This window comes from Heterocephalus glaber, unplaced genomic scaffold, assembly GCF_053883595.1.
Source record: "Heterocephalus glaber isolate CG9 unplaced genomic scaffold, H.glaber_assembly_v1.0 deba00000281, whole genome shotgun sequence".
In the NCBI taxonomy this organism is placed as follows: domain Eukaryota; kingdom Metazoa; phylum Chordata; class Mammalia; order Rodentia; family Bathyergidae; genus Heterocephalus; species Heterocephalus glaber.
Window position 1 is genome coordinate 20,663,668 of NW_028258139.1, and position 16,084 is coordinate 20,679,751.

The window sequence follows — 16,084 nt, forward strand, 5'->3', positions numbered from 1 at the left end:
GAAACGGGAAGCGAGGGGCTGGGGCCGCCGTTGCCATGGCAGTGACGTCAGGCCTCGGGGAACGAGCCCGGCCTCTTCCCCACGCGCTCGCGCGCGCGCACACACACAGAGACATGCACACGCGCGCGCACGGCCGCTCTCCCTCAGACACTGGAGGGAAAGGTCAAACTAAAGGCGAGGGAGCGGAGAAACCGGAGGGAGCCGCCGCCGCCGCGCGCCATGACGGACGCGGCCGAGGCGTCTTTCTGCCGCCGCCGCTGCCCGCCCGCTCTCGCCGCGCCCCCTGCCCCGTCCCCCCGCGCGCCCCTCACCCCGCGCTCTCGCGTCCCCGCTCCCCTTCCCCCATCCGTTCCGGGCGCGCGCCACGGGGCCCAGGCGCGCGCCGGCCGGCACGGGGCGCGGGGGCAGGGTGGGCGTTCTGGCCTCGGCGCCTGACCCCAGCCCTCGCCCGGCCCCACGGCGCGGCCGCCAGGTGAGTGCGGCGGGCGCGGAGCGCTTCCTTCCGACAGAAGGCAGGGCGCCGGCCCCGGGACCTCCGGGGCGCTGACAGGCGCTCGGGACGCGGCCTCGGGGGGCGTCGCGGGCCGCCCGGCGCCCGCCCTCGGGGTGGGCTGAGGTCGGGCGCTCGGCCGGGGCCGGAGCCGGAGTTAGCCGCGGGGCGCGGGGCAGGTGGGCCCCTGCGCGCCGGCGCCGCTGAGGAACTCTGCCCCGCCGGCCGAAGTGGCTGATTTCTCAGCAGAACTCGGCTCGGACCGGAGGGTACCCGGGCTGGACCGGACGGAAGGCAGGGGTCGCGGGCTAGGGCTGGATAGGGACCAGAGGAGCAGATCCGCCGGTGGGTCGGGTAGTCCCGGGCAGGGTGTGTGCACGTTGCCATGCTAGTGTTTAATGTTTGTTCCTTATGGTTATTTTAGGACTAAATGATTTTTGTAAAGTTACTTGAGAGAAAGGGAACTGCTTTGATTGTCATGAGTTCTTTTCCCTGTGTGTGTGCAGGAAATAGGTTAATCTTTCTGTCTCTCACACACACACACTGAATTAGTACCCAGCGTACTTTAAATACAAAACTCTGGAGGTCCGAAACAAGATAACGTTTGTGTGCTGAGTTTCAGGTGTCAGACTTGGTGTTGATAGGAGAAAGGGGGGGAGGGGGCACCAAAGCACTTGATACGCTCCAGAGTCATCTTTTTGTTAGAAGCTTTGGAGCCCGTCAAAGTGGAGTTTAGTTATAACAGCCAGGGTTAAGTAATCACATTGACCCAGTGCCACCTACCAGATCAGTGCTTCCCTGAAAGTAACTCCGAAGACTTTTACCAGTCCAGTGCTTTGCTGATTGCGAAGAAATCCGTGCCTTTTGCTGATTTTTTTTCCTTTTTAAATACTCCACGATCATAATGTATCCTGTATGCTCCCTGTTTACCAAACGTTAGCATGAATAGTTGAGCTGCTCTCCATGAAATCACTGTATCAGGCACTAGTTCCGACCTGCGATGGCTATTTGCAAGTTTGGAAATTTCCAACGTAATGGTGTTAAATTGATAGGGATATTTTTCACTATAAAGCTAGCGATAGACAGATGCCAAGTGGGTGATGTGTTTTAAAATTTAAATCTCATCCAGAAAAACTTCCTGGTTGTGAAAGGTGTAGATTTTAATAGAGGAGGAAATGCCTGAGGACCAGAGAACGACCTGTGAATTTGGTGTCACCTGGCGAACAAATTTGCTCCTGTCGCCTTTTCTGTTGACTGGCTCCTTGGTTGTTTGTCACTTTAAGAAGTCCTCTGAGCCAAGAACCCTCACTTTGAAATTGAGTCTTGTGTCATGTAGCCAGGGTATGGAAGGTTTTGAGTACAAGATGTAAGGGAAGATGAGTTGGGGCCTTGTTAATTCTTTCTGTGCAGCCACTTTTGTACCTGGTCCAGTTCTGTTAGGTCTCTTTTATATCTTGCTTCCAGTGGCCATTACTGAGCTGTAATCTGTGTACAGTCTTGTAAGGGATACTTAATTTTTGCAATCTAAAATCGTTTCCTGTAAAATATAAGTTTTTGTTTGTTTTTCTTTCCCCCTTCCTCATGTCTTAAAGAGAACTGTGCAGAATCAGCATTTACTCAGCATATCCCCCTCCTGTAGATCTTGTTGACCTTGGTAGCATCATGGAGGTCATGTGTTCATGGAGATAAACAGCTCTTGAGCAGTTTACTCCAGGTTGACGATAAAGACATGTGGGAAAGTTATTTGAGATATCGATGTCTCGTTTTATTCAGCATTGCCAAAACTAAAATAGCTCATTGCCCTTTTTTTTTTTTTAAATCTACATTTCTCTTTTACATTTAGAAGTCACTATTTTTTCAACTTTTCTAGTACTGCTTATTTATCTATCACTGATGAACAGTTGGTTTTTTGGGGGATAGTATTTTTAGAGCTTGCTTGAAGGGAAATAGTGAAGGACAGTAATGCTGGAGTGACTGTTTTGGTTTATGAAAGCAGCTGTGCTCTACTTTAAGAAATTTGATATTTAAAAGTTTAATATTACAAGAGAAATATAACTACATAGTGGTTATTTGAGATTTTACAAAAGGGATTCATTAAAGTTACCTTTAAATGATCTGTATATGGTACTTGAATGTAATTTGATTTATGAAAGATCAGTTGGCATGCAGTTTAGTAAAAGACCTTTGTCTTGTCTTTTTTGTAAAAGGGATTACTGGTGTGTACCTTGTAAGTACTGTTTCTTTGTTTTTTTTAGTACCGGGGATCCAACTGGGGGCCTTGCGCTTGTGAGGCAGGAGCCGGAACCACTGAGCTAAACCCCCGGCCCCACCAGTGTGTACCTTGAAGCGTCCCTTTTCCAAAATCGTCTGGGGAAAGAGTTAAGCTCGATCTTGTCCCACACTTTTATGCCACATAGTATTGTTTTAGTTGAATGGAATTTACTGTCTGATTTATGCTGGACCATTTAAGGAGTACATTGAACCCTAATAAAGATGCTTGTGGGCCGGGGATTTAGCTCTGTGGTTCCGCCGCCTGCCTCGCAAACGCAAGGACCTGAGTTCAATCCCTGGTACCAAAAAAAACCCAAAACCGTCAAAATGCTGTTGAGTACAGTCTTATGGTCAGGCTGGTCAGGGACCTGTCGCAGGGAGCTTGCTCTCAGTGGCGCCTCCTTGTCAGACACCCTGGGGTCCAGTTCTGCTGCAGAGGCCAGCAAAGGTTCACAGCTAACCTTCAGCAAAATCAAAATAAATGGATTTGATCTGGAGTCCACAAGCAGTTGAAATTGTTATGTTGAAATTTTCTCTAGGCACATGTTCTTCAGAATTTGCTTGATTTTCCTAAGTGGTAACTAACTGTATTTGGGTCATTTAAAAAAAAAAATGCTATTTTGATAAAGAACGACAACTGCATACATTTTATACTTTCAAGAGAGCTGTTTTTCCCCCTTTGTGTTAGTGCATTGCATTTATTTGGAATCACAGGAGATACTGGATAAAGTATGTGAGGAGTTTAATTCTGATACTATTTTGCTTTCGTTATGTTAAAAGGAATTGAGTAGAACTTTCGGGTTAGCTCCAGTTTTATGTTGGAATAAAGAGGAAAGAGGAAGTGGCCACAGACTTTACCAAAGAAAACTATTCACATTTAGTTTGCTTTAAACTGTTAATACCTGGCTTGGGTAAATGACACCCTCACCCTCCTGAGCTTTTAGAAAAATCTTATTCTCAGAGAAAGGAGTTGAAGGATAAGAGCTAAGTATGTGGGTACATAAATATTAAAAGTATCATTATTGTGCTTAATAGTATTTTGTTTTTGTACATGAGATAGAAAATAAATTATTTTAATGCTGAAATTTGTCAAGAACCCAATTTTGGGTTGCTGAGCATGAACTGGCTATTGTAACAATTGAAAGAACAGCTTGGGCGATGCCTTTGTTTTTTTGTTGTTGTTGTTTTGTTTTGTTTTTTTAGTGTATACTCTTAGTACATCAGTTGAAGAAATGAATAAAAATGAAGATTTGTATAAAAAGAAAATTTCTTAATCTCAGGAGATTATTTCAAAGGATTGGTAATGTCAGCATAATGCAGTTAAATACATTGCATTGAGTTTATGATTAATGAAGGGGTGAAATTAAAAATTAAAAATCTCTGCAAAAAATAGGCATATTACTATATTTTTAAAATATTTGTGCCAGGACATATGAAAACAGAGGTAATGATTAGAAATTTTAATTGGAAGTTAAGGCTGATTTTTCAATTTCATTACTTAATCCAGTGTCACTTTTAAAATGTCATGTAATTTTTCTATTCTTGGTGTTCAATGTACTTTATGTAAACTAGGGTTTTTAAATAATGCTTGCTAGACTTCTTAAGCATAAAATATTGCCTAATACTAGCATGTATGTGTAAGTCCACCATATGGAATTTTCTAAAGGTTTAGACCTTGTAACCTACAGAAATGTAACAGTTTTTAAGTATAAAAAACTGAGTTCAGAGATTTAATTGTCATAAGTAATCTTGTAAATTGCATTTTCTTTCTGTATAGCACTTTCTGCACCATTACACGTTTATGTTTTCCCGACTACACTCATGGTAGATATTAAGTGTTGGGTCATCTTGTCTATAATATCAGTAGAAAGCTCATTTGAAAGACTGTCCTCTTTGTTTTCTCTGGGAGATTGTTTGAATTTTAGTTATTGAATGTAGTTTAATCAGAAGTTATTTTCAATAGAAAGGTTATTGCAATTTTCATAAACTAGAGGAAAGTAAAAATTTATCTTCAGATAATTTATGAATATTTTTGTAATCTTGGAGGCTTATTAAGCACAGATGTATAATTTATTTCTATTAACATTTCTTCTAAATGTTAATGTGTTAAAATAAATACAGTAGGTATGTAGTTGCTTAAAAAAAATTATTTTTTCTATAGTTTTCCGGAGAACCCCCCCATTGACCTTAAATGGAACAAGAGCTGAAAATTTTAATTTGAAACCTTCTAATTGAATATGTAAATATGTTATTGGTATTACTTTGAATGTTTTTACTTTACATATGAGATTTTTTTATTTTATGTTTCTGTGGAACTACTTTCAAACATGTTTTTGATTTTAAACAGAAGCTTCTCTAAAAGAAAAAAGTTTTGTTTTTAATGATTATATGGTACTACTTAGACTTTTATGTTTGAAAGACGTGGAAATGAGTAATTTATTAAGCTGTTTGCCTAAAATGACTAATTTAGTTGGAACATGTGAACATGTGAACATTCTACTAGAATGTAGAATTATCTTTGTCCCAAACAAATTTATAGTGGAATCCTTTGCTCTTTTTGCAAATTTAGGGAGTCCGGAATGTGCTCAGAAATTTGTTATTGATAACTAAATTTTAGACTAAGTAAAAATCGTGTGGAAATGGTATTTTCTTACAACACCATTAATAGTATTTCCAATTAAGGGCCATTTAAGTGTGCTTGTAAATACATACATACATGGTACATGTTGGCCAAATGATGTTTTCGAAGATTTAATTTCTATCCTGTGCTTCTCTTTCCTCTTTCTTTTTTTGAATTATCAGTAGGACTTTAGCCACATACTGCAAGGGAACTCAAACATAATACAGTGTAATAATATTGTATAATACTGTTTAGTGGTCCAGGGTGGCTGTTATTCCTCAAAATTTTATGTGATTAAGAAACAGTAACTGTGTTATTCTCTAATTCTTAATGCGTATTAAACATTGTTTTGAACATTTGCTTTCAATCTTATAAAATGGATGATACTTCAAAAATTCCTGAGACAGTTTAAGTATGTTTCCCACTAATGTTAGTACTAAGAGAGGGGAGGATAAAGATGGAAAGAAAATTCATAGGGATTAGATTAGATTGCATCAGTGAGTATAACTGTTTTAATATAACACGTGTTAAATTAGTCATTGTGTACCTTTTCCCTGATATTATAACCTCTTCCTACTTACTATAAAGAATCAAGATGAGTGAATTTTTAATAGAGGCATACACATATCTTTGATCAGTTTTACATGGTATTGCTAGGAACCTTTAGGTGTCTGAAAGGAAGATAAAAAGCAGTTTTGACAATGATAGTCATTTTTACTCACCACATTTAGAGTTACAAATGTTCCAGCTACAGGTAGGGAAGAGATTTTAGGCACAAAGTCGTTATTAAGGTAATTCAAGTTTACTAATCTTGAAAAACACGCCTATTAACATTATATTTTGTGTTTTTTCAGGACAATATTAGTTTTCAGTATCCTGTGGCTATAAATACATGATCATTTGTCCAACATGACACCTCATTTTGGGGTTAGAAAATGTGGTCAAGTAATAGTTTTAACTAAAGAGTGAAAAAGCTGATCTTTATTTTCTTTTTTCTTTACTATAAACTTTAGTCATTAATTTACAAAATGTATCATATAGTTCTATATATAATGTATAATATACATACATAATAAATGTATTAGCTGTATAGATGACTAGTTCTATAATTGATGAAAAACTATTAAAATGAATCTTTCTACTTGAGAAGTTAAGACATGTTGTGAGGGACATGAAGTAAATAGAACATATTTAGATACTAGTTTTTCTTTCTGAAACAGTAGTTTTGAAACTGTTCTGTAAAGTATTCTGCCGGTCATGCAGTTTTCCTCCAGTTTCTTCCCAGGCAGTTTTACTTTAAGTGTGGATATCTGCATGTAATTTCATTTGAGAGCAGAGTTGTTTTAAAAATGTGAGCATCTGTATTAGCATATTTGATCTTACCAGGTGTTTGGTTATGATGATTGATTGATAAGACTTCTTTACCTTGCACTATCTTCGTTCTTCATCTCGTTTTCTCCTCTTTTCCTTGTAAACCCTGCATTTTAGTCTTCCTCAAATGGTTTCATGTTCCTTGAGAGGAAAAAAGGGGTTTACGGGCTTTTGCCTGTGGAACTGGCACATTCCTCAGTTGAGCCTGGTGTACCTCTCTTCCCCTGGACCCTTGATCATATCTCCATAAAAGCCCTTCCATTGTTTCATAACTAGTACTCCTCTTGAAATGAGGGATCATCCACTTTATCTTGTCTCCATACTACTTCGTGTCCGGATGTCTACTGAGTGATTATATTTCAGAAGTAGTAGAATTTCTTGAGTGCATCGTCATGTGACTGAAGCATCCCACACCTAGCCTGTGCAAAGGGTTTTTAGGAAGTGCCAGGCACTGTGCTAAATGAATGAAAGGCACCCAGTTGTACTTAGGAGTAATAAAGCAAAGATATATATTATTTGGAAAAGTTAGATGCCAGTGTCTTAAAAGATATTTCAGATTCCATCATCTAATCTTAAAAATTGATTATGAAAGCATTTTAATAATAATTCTGTATAATCTTGCCTGCCTGTGAAAATATTTCTTTCTATGTGATTCAAGGTATCAGTCAAAAGAGCCTTCAAGTGTCAAGATGTAGAATAATACAGCCACCCATAAAGGTTAAAGAATGGGCCATGGCGCTCTCTTGTTGAATTTGTATCACCATCCACCTGTCGGTGTTTGAGTGATCTTGGACAGGTTAATCATTCTGTATCCTCTTTTTCTCACGTGTAATGTGAAGGTAATGATACCATTTTCTGTGGTTGTGGTGAGCAGTGTACAGGATGAGTTAATGCATTTTAAGTACTCGAAAGAATGCCTGACAAAGAAAATACTTCATATATATATCAGCTGTCATTAATTTAAATGACTTATTTAAACATTTATTATGTATCATTTCCATCTTTTAAAGATAGCTGCTGGAATGCATGGGTGTCTAATTTAGAAGAAATGGTATTTCCAGTTAAAGTTGTATTCCCTTATCCAAGGTTTTGCTTTCCTTGATTTCAGTTAATACCCATTGTCTGAAAATATTAAATGGAAATTCCCAGACATAAACAATTCAAATGCTTTAAGTTTTATGGTATTCTGAGTAGCATGATGAAGTATGGCACCATCCTCCCAGTACGTGAATTATCCTTTTGTCTAGCGTATCCAAGTGGACCTACGATGTCTGCTCCCCCTGAACCTTACAGCTCATGAATCTCTTAGTAGAGTCTGGGTTATCAGATCACTACTGCAGTGTGTACTTGTGTTCAAGTAACCCTTACATAGTCCTGGGCACTATGTTACTCACTTTGTCTTATCATGTAGACATTGTATCATCTGATACCACAAAACAAGGGGCAAGTACAGTATAATAAGATATTTTGAAGGCTACCTTCACATAACTTCTATTACAGTAGATTATTATAATTGTTCTGTTTTACTGTTGTTTTTGTTGTTAATCTTTTACTGTGTCTGGTTTACAAGTTAAACTTTATCACAGGTGTGTTTGCATAGGAACAATGTTCTATGTGTAAGGTTTGGTACTATATTTGATTTTAGTAGGCCACTAGGGGTCTTAGAACCCATCCCCTAAGGATGGGGGGTTGTCCTGCCATTGGTAGCATATTTTTAAACTAACTCTTCTTTTTTTCAGTGGACTAGAGACTATTTGTTTTTGGATGAGTTGACATGGGCAGTTGGAAACTGTGTTCTTCTGTTTTCTGCAGCTTAGCATTGTGTTCCCTACAAGAGAGAATGGAGAGAAATAATGAGGATAGGAATCCAGTGACAAGTTTCTAAACAAGCCTTCACTTGTACCATGTAAGTCCTAAACTTTCTTATCCCTTAATAGAGGATATGTATTCAGCTTTGTATTTCTTAAGTTTTTGTTTAGGGGGGGGTTAGAATCTTTATTTGTTCTAGAAGGGCATGGGTACATTCATTTTTATAAGTCAGCCTATTTTTTTTAAGTGAGTTTGTTTTTTAAACATGTATGTGTGTATTTAAATTCAGTGAAAGGAGTGGGTAGAGCTTTGCTAATTTGTGTCAAGAAGCATGTACTATGAATTTATTAAATATGCACATTTTAGAGGCAAAAAAGGTTTAAGGAAATGAGAAATTTGTCTTCTGAGGTATTTTATAAAGTGATTATTCATTTCTCATTGTAACATAAATCTGCTTTTATAGTTACTTCGACTTTCTCTTATATAACTATGAGAGGTTAGTTAGGTAACTTTAAATTGTTTTTATTTTTAATTGAATTTAATTTTGCATATTTATGGTGTACAGAGTGATTGTTCAGTATGGATATATATGCAGTGTGTAATGATAGAGTTGGGTAAACATTTCAGTAAAGGAAGGAATTTAGCAAATAATGTTTAGTATTTGCTATGCTGAGATTATGTTGAAGGTGAGGGATGAAGCTGTAAAGATATATTTAGCATTTCTCATTGTATGCAGCTTATGGCAGTATGTAACATGTGATACTACTTATAATACATGATAACTTTTTTGGGGGAGGTTCAGGCTGTATAGAAAATACATAAGAATTTGAAAGCTAGGAATGATGCTAGAAGAGTGTGGGATTTAGAACTGTGTAAGGAAACAAAGCAAGACATTAGTGAGTGATCATTTTCAGTGACACTGGCATGCTGTGCTATTCTACCCAGAGAAATCTTAATCCTTGTTCAAATTTATCATTAAGCTTTTATTGTCATGATTAGAATGCTAGTTCTTATTATTGGCACATTGTTTCTCAACTTCCATTTTTGTACCTCTTCCGACAGTGGCAGGAGTTAAGTCATTCTAGGAAAAACAATTTCTAGAATAAATAGTTTTGACCAAGCCTATTTCCCCTGTAAAATCCAAGACACTGTGTTTGTGTTTAATGTTATCTAGCCCTAAAATTTCGTTTCCTTTGAACAGTATTCCTTTCTGTGTTTATAAGGCCAACTTCTTGTTTTACTTCTTACCTCAATTCTTGTTCTGTGCTGCTCAGCAAAGAGCAGTACTGTCCAAACATTTTGAAATGCCTGAAAAGTGTTTGGTTACATAGAGGAATAAGTTAGATTTTTAGGATTCAAACCCAGTTTGGTCTCCTTGATAGCATCTCTAACTATATTTTTATCCTTCCTTGTTTCAGAAAGCTTCTAGTTGTTAGAAGTAGCTTCTCAGTGAGCTAAATCTGTTTCCCCTCTTTTATTTTTTGGGCCTGAGCGATCTAGGGCTGTTTATTTGAAATTTATTATTCCTGTACACAATATACCTTAGGATATTGGAAAATTATTATATCCTTCTGAGTCTTCTTTTTTGCCACGCTAAGGAAAAAAGGTCCTAAATTTCAAAGCACATGCACATGATGTGGTTTACAGAGCTTCCCCATCCATGTCTCTGAACTCATGACAGTATCTTGTTTGTCAGTGTACCTCTTAAAGGATAGTAACCAAAACTGAACTGACCGCTTCAGACGTGCTCCGACCATTGCAGACTACAATGAAGCTATTATTTGGATGCTGAACTTCTATTAATGCAGCCTGACATTTGCATTACTTTTTTTTTGGCAGCAGCACTATCCTTTGATCATATTGAGCATATGGTCAACTAAAACACTGTCTCTTTTTTATGTGAGCTGCTTTAATCTTAATCTTTCTCATTCTTTACTTGCCAGTTGATACTTTGAATGTAAATTCACGTTTTATGTATTACATTACTATGAAAGTTCAAGTGAACCTATCTTTATCAAATTTCATCCCATTTAACTGCCCAGCGATAACAACTGACGTTTGTATAAAACAGTATAGTTTCCTGGTTCTTTCTCATTGGTGTGTTTGCATGTGTATGTGTGTGTAAATCTTTACAATGGAGAATCAAAAGAGAAAAAATGACTTTACACCAAGTCAAGAATTGGCAGATGTAGTACTTTACTGTGAGCTCTTTGGTTCCAGATTCTGTGCTCATCTCCTCACTGTTCATTCACTTAGTGCATTTAGTGTGTTCGTTACAGTGTGGTAGGCACCCTGTGGAGTTGGTGCATTGATGATCAAAACAGATTACAGTCTGTTATTCTTGTGATATTTATGGTCCAGCACATAAATAATTGCTAACAATTACTGTGCACTTTTTATGAGGAATGCACAATGGTGGCCTGTACTCCTGTTCAAAAGTATTGGTTTCCTTCTTTACCAGGGTCCTCATTATAGTAGTAATATACTTCCCAGTCCATTGGCCTAAGGTGTGGCTACTTGGCTTTCCTTGACCACCAGTGTTAGAGGAGATGCTGTGTCCCATGTTTGAGTAGATATTTTCCATGGCCCTTGTCCCTCTGTATGGAACCAGCAAGCCTTAGCTAAGGCTAGATTGCAAGAATGTTGGAGCAAAGCTGAAGCCAATCCACAGCAGACAAAAATGTGAGAAATACATACTGTACAGTACTTGTATTCTAGGGCACCATGATTTTCACATCATTTGTTACCATAGCGTAATAGAGCTCCAGCAGGTTGATACTTGCATCGTTCAAGGTGCTATCTGAAGATAAATAAAACTTAAGCATTTCCTCAAGGAACTTGCAACCTTAGTGGATGCCTTAAGTTTGCATGGGTCATTGGGAGTTGAGGAAGAGGAGAGTATATTATTGAAGAATCTGTGAACTGAACTCTGAAAGGTTCTTTCTTGACCTTTGTGTCACCCCTAAGCTGAATAAGTATGTTCTAAAGCCTGGGTCTGTGATCCAGCTATTCACTGTTACAGCCTCTTATCAAAAAATTATTAAGCATGTTTCCTGTGCCCTTATTCAAATCACCTTTTTTAAGATAATGTTTAAGAGAATGGACTTCTACAGAATAGATATTAGGAGCTTTCTTCATAAATCAGCATTTTAGGTAAGCTAGGACTCTGTCCAGTTGAACTGTATCCAGTATGTGCAAAAAGTATGCAACCCTCTATTTTGTGTGGGTTTTATTTATGAGCATTCAAATTTCCCATGGCTACATCAATGTGAGCATTTCACTTTGCGTGGAATTTTGGAGAGAGAAAGCTTTGGCAGGGATTCGCAAGGGCTTCATTTCCTTACCATGAGAAGCTGAGGAATGCATGGCTGGGGTTCAGGAAAGTTTTGAAACCTTTGAAATAATTACATTTAAAACCTTATGTAAGTGTACATTGTTCAGGCCTTTAACTTTTACCAGATTATCAGGGAGAATCCTATTCTCCTGAGAGGTTGCCAACCCTGGTATAAAGTAAGACTAGAAGTGGAATAAGGAGCTAGAGAGCACCAGAACATGAAGGACAGGTGGAATAGGAGTCCAGAAAGAAATCAAAAGCATAATTAGAAAAAGTTTTAAGGACCAGGAGTAAATAATAAAATGCCAGAGAAGCCAATTCCTCAGCGTCAGTTTGTTGATTTGTTTATTTAAAATCTGGAAATTCTCAGCATATCTTTATCTTCTTTATGATTCCTTGGAAATTAGAAAATTTTCATTTGCATTAATGTCTTAGGATATTATTTTTCATGATCTGTGTGAATTTAAAGTAATTATTTTGTCTTCTCCTTCCTAGCTTGGATTTCAATTTCATTTTCTTTTTAAATCATCTCATTTTCCTTAATACTTCTGATGTCTGTTTTTCCTTGACAACTTTATTGAGATGTATTATAAAATAAATTATACAAATTGAAAAGTTTGCAGTTTGATTAGCTTTGACATGTGTGTGTACCTATGAAACTATTGCCACAATCAAGATACTAAACTTGTTTGTTAACACTCAGAAGTTTTCTAATGGCCTTTGATAATTCTCCCTTGAATTTCTCAGGCAACCACTATCTGTTTTGTTTCACTTTACATTTGTTTGCATGTTTTGGGATATAGTATACGTGCTTTCTTTTGGTTTGATTTCTTTCACCTGCATGATTATTTTGAGATTCATTCATGTTGTAGTGCATATTAGTAGTTGCTCCGTTTTATTGGTAAGTGGTATTCTGTTGTATGGATGTATACACCACTGTTTGTGTATGGATAGTCACTTGTTGATATAACTTTGGGTTGTTTCTAGTTTTTGGCTTTTGAAAGTAAAGTTCTAGTAAATATCCATGTATATGTTTTTGTATGAATCTTTCACCAATTTTTAAAAAAATTTGGTTGCTGTCTTCTTGAGTTTTGAGGGGTTTTATATATTTTAGATAAAAATCCTTTATCAGATTTATGATTTGCAAATATTTTCCCCAGAGTATGGTTTGTCTCTTCAACCTTTGAGCAGTCAGTGTCTTTTCAAGAGTAGAGGTTTTAATCTTGATATCTAATTTATTAATTTGTTATTTATCTGAATATTTTTTCTTGCCTAATCTAAGATTACAAAGGTTTTCTCCCAGAAGTTTTATAGATTTCTAGTTTTAGGTTTATGTGTATGTCAGTGATCCATTTTGAGGTAAATTTTGTATATAGAAAAAAGACATTCTTCTAGTAACTCTGCCATTTGTTGAAAAATTACCCTTTTTCTGTTAAATTGCTTTTGCACCTCTGTCAAAAATCAATTGTCAGTATATGTGCAGTTCTGTTTTTAGAAGCTGTCTGGTCCATTGAAGTATCTGGATTTTGACTCTAGAACTACAGTAAGTCCTCAGCTTACAAACAAGTTCTGTTCTGGGAAAATTGTTTGAAAGTCAGACTCATTTGTAAGCCTAAGCCTAACCCTAACCTTAAGCCAACAAAGTGAGTCTTATACAGTACACCTATGAAAGTTCTCAACTTGAATGTTCCTAAGTCAGGGACTAACTGTACACTCTCATAATTAGTGTTGAAATCATGTAGTGTTAATCCTCCAAATTTGTTCATTTTCAAAATTATTTTGTCTAGTCTAGATCTTTTATATTTCCTTGTGAATTTTAGAATAAGTTTGCCAATATTTTTTAAAAAGATATCAAGATTTTGATTGTTATTGCATTAAATTTATAGATAATTTGAAAAAAGTGGCATCTTAAAAGTATTGAGTCTTCTGACTTGTGAAGATTTGTTAGCACTCTGTTTAGGATTCCTTTAATTTCTCTCCACAGTGTGTGATGGGTTTTTGGGTGCAAATCTCCGATATGTCACCTATCGCTTGGTGTCATTCGGGTTTGCCAGAAAATTAGGACCATTAGGATGTGTGGCATATGATGGGAGAGAGAGAGGTGAAGAATTGGGGGAACATAAATTCTAAGGACTGGCTTACATGGTTTTGGTGGCTGGTAGGCCCAGAATTCACAAGACAAGCAGGCAGGCTGGACTCAGGCAAAAATTCTGTTAAGTCTTGAGTAGAATCCCTTTCTTCATGAAAAATCTCAGGTTTTTTTCTCTTAGGCCTTCAGTTCACTGGATGAGCCCATCCGTGTTTTATTTACCATCATTTAAGTGTAAACATTAATCACACCTGCAGAATATCTTGACAAGAGTGTCTAGACTAGTGTTTGACTAAATAGCCAAACGCCAGTCTTGTCAGTTTTATATATTAACTATCACAACCCCTGAATATTTTATATTTAATGCTGTTACAGATGAAATATATTTTCATCTTGAATTTCTGATTGTTTTTAGTTCATTTTTTAACTATGACTAACTTTTTTTCACTGTTCTTTTTATTCATTAGTATGTTTGTAATACATGATGTTTATACTTTTTATGTGGAAGTGGTATACGTACAGAATACATCTTAATACCTTTTCACCCCCTCCCCCTCATTTCTTGGGTTTTTTTTGGTACTGGGGATCAAACTTGGGTCCTTGCACTTGCGAGGCAGGTGACAGAACCACTGAGCTAAATCCCTGGCCCTGCCCCTCATTTCTTGATCCCCTTCCCATTTGAGAAGGATCTTTCTCTCTGCTTGCTATTATCTTTTATTTTGTTCTTTATTTATAATTTGGGTTTCTCATATAAGAGAAAGTAAATGATATTTAAGCTTGTGTGTCTCATTTATTTTACTTGACACTGTAGTCTCAAACTACATCCATTTTCCTACAGATGTCTGAAGTTTATCCTTCTTTATGGCAGAGCACTACTCCATTGTGTATAAATTCCCCATTTTCTTTACTTATTCATCTGTTGGGGAACCGAGAAGCTGCACCAAGATTTAGCTACTATGAATTGTGCTGATATATTTTTCATCCTAAATTAGGAGCACCCAGTCTTTTCATGCATATCTTTAAAAAAAAAATAAGACTTTTAGAAAACATCCTGTTAACTTCTCATGTTTTTTTGGTTATTGAAATCATCTGACAGAGATGGCTTTTCTGCTTTAAGAATCTTCTTGTTTGAGCCATCTTTCTCGTTATTTTTTCATCATATTATTATAATCCTTAAATATTTTAGAGATAAAAATGTAGATGATTTAGAGTCTAAAACTTAGGTAATTGGTAAAATGGATATGTTGCTACCTAAAAGGGAAATACAGAAAATTTGGAAGAAAAAATACAAATTCATGTTTTAGGTATTGTTTTTATGATTCTTTTCTTTGGTCAGGTCAATTAACGTTTTTGAACCTCAGTTACTCTTCTGTAAAGTGGAGTAGTATTCATTTCATGGACTTTGGAAACTATGAAACTTACTGTAGAGTATCAGCAAGCTTTCCATTATTTAGCAACTTGGATTTCTCCAGCAAAACCATGTCTGGGCCATCTAGAGCAAAGACTTTAAGTTTTATGTTTGTTTTTCGGTGGTATTAGGGATTAAACCGAGGGCCTTCACACTGTGCTATATCCCCAGCCCCCCACTGCACCCCTCCACCCCACCCCCCCATATTAAAATTTTAAGACAGGGTCTCACTAAGTCATTTCAGTTGCCTAGGTTGGGTTCAAACTTGTAACCTTTCTGCCTCAGCCTCCCAGAGTGCTGGGATAACCGGTGTGTACCACCACACCAGGTAAGGACACAGACTTTGTGTATCTTTTATACTGTATTTTACTAAGACTTGTTATACATTTGTGTTTTCAAAAATAGTGTTCACGGGCCAGGGATTTAGCTCAGTGGTTCCGCTGCCTGCTTGACAAGCTCAGGGTCCCAGGTTCGATCCCCGGTACCAAGAAAAAAACCCAGCAAGATGAAAAATGATGTTCGTGGATATTTTTCCCCTTTTAAAAGTCCCTGTGACAGTTGACTAGCATAGTAATAAAGAGTACAGCTTTGGTTTCACATACAGGTGCAATTATTAGACATATAGAGGCGCTAAGTAAATACTAATAAATGTTTATTAATGATATGTGATTCCGTTATAGAATCATGGAAAT

At 37.4% G+C, this 16,084-nt stretch overlaps 1 protein-coding gene across 48 annotated transcripts in view; it reads left to right on the forward strand.

Moving 5' to 3' along the window:
• The first annotated feature begins 337 nt into the window (after positions 1-337).
• Zfat (zinc finger and AT-hook domain containing) overlaps positions 338-16,084 on the forward strand; it is a 346,969-nt gene continuing 331,222 nt past the window's right edge. For 38 of the 48 annotated variants that reach the window (XR_015440115.1, XM_087183889.1, XM_087183878.1 and 35 more), the window contains exon 1: positions 1,010-8,658. The gene's annotated coding sequence lies outside the window, so the exon portion shown is untranslated. Of the gene's footprint in view, positions 473-698; positions 836-1,009; positions 8,659-16,084 lie in introns of those variants that run through there. The other 10 variants (XM_087183897.1, XM_087183866.1, XM_087183847.1 and 7 more) reach the window with 2 other exon arrangements.